Source organism: Trachymyrmex cornetzi, unplaced genomic scaffold (assembly GCF_001594075.2).
Source record: "Trachymyrmex cornetzi isolate Tcor2-1 unplaced genomic scaffold, Tcor1.1 scaffold764, whole genome shotgun sequence".
Lineage (NCBI taxonomy): Eukaryota > Metazoa > Arthropoda > Insecta > Hymenoptera > Formicidae > Trachymyrmex > Trachymyrmex cornetzi.
The window spans coordinates 109,285-113,685 of record NW_017300097.1 but is presented as its reverse complement, the minus strand read 5'-3'; positions in this window follow the sequence as shown (position 1 = coordinate 113,685).

Sequence of the window (4,401 nt, the reverse complement as noted above, 5' to 3'; positions counted from 1 at the left end):
AACTTTAATGATTAATATCTCACTTCGTGGGACTGAGCACAACATTTTACTGCCAGATTCTTTCGTTTCATGCAAAAACGCTTCGAATGTGAGCATAATTTCATTGAAATTGATGATGAGGAACGTCTTCTAAATAATTACTCATGTTAGAATCGACACTACTGTGATTGTTACTTTTACAACTCGTTCCACAACAATTTGTAATACGACGATACTGTGTGATATGAATATATGAATATCAAGCTTTGCAGTAAGGTATATATCAATTCAATTTATTGTTTACATGTAAGTTTAATGGGTATAAAATCGAAACAAGCGGCGGTGGTTGGCAACCTTGCAAAGCTTGATATTCATATATTCATATCACACAGTATCGTCGTATTACAAATTGTTGTGGAACGAGTTGCACTAAAATAATGGCGGGTAACAAAGTTTACAATCTAACCTTGATTTAACAAAAATAGGTGCTGCTACGTTTGCACTTGTGAATAGCCACTCAATTTTTCGTCAATGACTTATGTCGGTTAACGGTATGCAACCGTGCATGCAGTTCAGCCTTTCGTCAATAGATACAGCTATTGCGGTCAATGTTACAATTGACCCTCTGTTTCAACCGACACCACTCTCCCCTACTGTTTATACATGAATTATGAAGATAAAGATGTAATTTACTTAATTATATTCGTAGATGACTTGTTAATTGGCGGTAAAAATAAAGAAAAACTGATAGGAATTAAAAACAAATTATCAAAAAAATTTTGTATGAAAGATCTAGGGGAAGTAAAAACATATTTGGGAATAAATATTAATTATGATCGAGAAAGAAAAGAAATGACTTTAGACCAGAAAAATTATATCGAATCATTGGCTAGAAAATATAAGATTATCGAATCGAAGTTCTATTGTACTCCTATGGAGCAAAATTTGAGTTTGCAACCCGCACAGTCAGCATCAACATGCTTAAATTATAGAAACTTAATTGGAACATTACTATATATAAGTACAAGTACGAGATTAGATGTGAGTTACAGTGTTAACAATCTTAGTCGTTTCCAAAACTGTTATGATGAATCACACTATAAATACGCTTTAAGAATCCTAAAATATTTATATCAGACGAGAAACTTAAAATTAATTTACAGAAAAAACCTAGACGCAGATGTTATCGATACTTTTGTTGATGCTGATTGGGCAGGAGATAAAGTGGACAGAAAGTCTACCACAGGTTATATAATCAGAAATTTTGGGAATGTGATTTACTGGAAATCCAGAAAACAAGGAAGTGTAACTAAGTCTTCAACCGCTGCTGAATACGTAGCTTTATCCGAATCAATCAGTGAGATTAAAGTTGTATTAAATTTGCTGAAAGACTTCAAAATAAAATTAAACAAACCTGTAAAAGTTTATAAAGACAATTCTGGAGCAATTGCTATCGCGAAATTTGGAAATCTAACAAAAAACTCAAAGTATATCGAGGTACACTATCATTTTGTCAATGAGTGTTGTGAAAAGGGAATCATTGAAATTATTAAAGTCGAATCAGAAAATAATGTGGCAGATATTTTAACGAAGGCTCTAGGGAGAAATAAATTCGAAGCATTTAGACAAGCTTTAAGAATCCTGTAATTCAATATTGTAAACAGGTTAAAACTTAATAAAAGTTAAAAGTCTGTTGAAATTTATTTTAAGCATAGATTTAAGGAGGTGTGTTTGAATAAAGGAGTAAATCTCTGCTCCGGAATGATTCACAAGGCTTGGTGGAGATGTGAGAGCTGTGCGTGTGCGCGAAGAGAGAAAAACAGAGTAGGAGAGACGTTATATAAGATGTGTAGCAAGTAAGAAAAGTGTATGTAATCAGCCATGTACAAATCAGATTGATATTAACGTTAATAAACCAATTTATTACTTATCTACAATAAGAAATAATGTGTTCCAAACAATAATAAAACGATAATTCTAACATGGTAGCAGAGCGTGGTTGCCTGGGCGCTACGAGTGAAAGGATTTCAATGACCACGTGTATTCAGGAGTAAAAGAATTTATAAACGTTTAGTGAAAGATTATACAAAAATCGAAGACAGTGAGAAGAAGGATAATATAAAAGGAGGGCCTTCGCGAACAGAGCACAGTTTTTCAAAACTCTTTACTTAGAGCGAACCTCTGCCGGTCCGCTAATCAAATTCAGTCAGTCAAAGTTATCGTCGGTCCGCGACCAGATCGCAATCAAATCGGCACGATCAGTGATCCTAGTCGCCGCAAAAAAGTTTCGAGTGGAGACATCCAACTGAGGCCACTTCGGGGTCCAATCCATCACACGACATCCACCAAATTCGGACCACCAATCATTGCGAAGTCTGCCTCAGGAAGCTGCTAAACAGCAGTAAGTTACTATTTTTAAATTATTTATCTCGCGAATCTATAGATCACTCTCTAACAAAACATTAACCCTTTCAGTCTCTGCACTCTCAATTTTGTTCCCATAATTCACCTATCATCCTTATCCTTCCACGTTCATCGATTTCTTCGATGAACTCTATACCCCTTATTTGGAAGTTTGCTTAATACGCGAGCTTCACTCTTTTATTTCCCTTCCCCTTGTTAAGCAGAGCCTGACATTAAATTATGACACTTAATTAATCGTAGTGAGTGATCGACAATGCGCACGCCCTTCCTGTGCAGCCAGGCGGCTATACGGCCTACTCTTAAGAGAAGCCCGTCGCCTATTAGATCAAGCATACCAGGAATTCCGCAATAATTTAGTTAATCACAATAACGATAACTTAGATCACAATAACGATAACTTAGATAATGATAACGCTAATTTAGTTAATCACAATAACGATAACTTAGATCACAATAACGATAACTTAGATAATGATAACGCTAATTTAACTTAGTTAATCACAATAACGATAACTTAGATAATGATAACGCTAATAATCACAATAACGATAACTTAGATCACGATAATGTGGCTAATAATCACAGTAACGATCATCCAGTCGAGAATCCTCCTCCTCCTCGAACTCCCTCACCTGTCATTTCGGATGCCCTAACAGAACGAATCTTTCCCGACACCCCGCCTTTTACTCCAGATTCCTCTATTCAATCAGTCCCTCCATCTCCTCGTCCCGTCTCTCCCGCTGATTCTTTATCAAGCTTGGAGCTCCTCTACGAACTTCCCCCTCCTCGTCCTCGCTACCATTTTCACCATGGAAATCCTCAGTCATTAGCCTCTCTTTTTTCCCAATTTCCAATATCTACTGAACCCCTTCCTCCGAATACTTATACCATAAATTTTGTAGATGCGAATCCCGATAATGTCAGGAATGCTATAACCGGTCAATCACCCGAAGTCATCGATATCTAGAATGAACCGCTGATGGCAATGGTGAGGGTAGAAAGACGATTAGAGTGAGAGGCAGGAATAATAATATCGTTCTTTCTCTGTTTACTGAAGCCTGATTGGTTGTTGTTAATCCAACAACCAATCAGGCTAGTTAGAAACAACAGTAAACAGAGAAAGAACGATCTTATTATTCCTGCCTCTCACTCTAATCGTCTTTCTACCCCCACCATTGCCATCAGCGGTCCATTCTAAATGTCGATGCCCGAAGTCCTTATCCCTGTTTACCTTCCGCACTCCCCCCATCCTTTCTTAGTCCCCGTAGTCTTCTTTTTAAATTTCTTCCCTCCTCCCTCATGCATCATAAAAGAAATATAACCAATATAACTTTAAACACACATACATACATACGCACATGCGGTTAACAAAAATTGTTTAAGTAATATTATGATTGAAATTAGATATAGCCAATTAGTCAGTGTTTGTCAGTTATACATATGTAATTTTATCTCTGGACTCTGTGAATATTTCATCTTCGAATTTATAAATTGTTGTCACATGCTATAACACTGACTGACAAGAAGCTTATACTCTGATGGTCTATCATTATAAAAAAAATATATATATGATTTAATGGAATTGTTCATTCGTTAATATTTTGCAATGGAATTTACGCAATGTTATTTAACGTAATGTAATAGAGTCCTGACTATTTCCTAATTTAAATAGTAAAGTGTAATTATAATTTTAAGTATTAATAATCATAATGTATTTTAATTATAATAATAACAATAAAAGTAGAATGTATCGAACATAATGGTCCACAATTCGCATTTATTTTAAGATTATAAGACCTCGTATCTCTACTCCCACCCCGCGTCAGAGATCGCATATGGTCAGGTCCCGAGTTATAAGGATTAAGTTCCTTGACTCAAAAGTCGGATCGACGATCGCGCTGCTCAACGGAAACAGGTGTCATATCGTCCCTTCGGGACGTTGACCCATATTTCAGAGCAATAAACGGTGCGTTCGACTCGCTCCATCCTTTTCCCGCG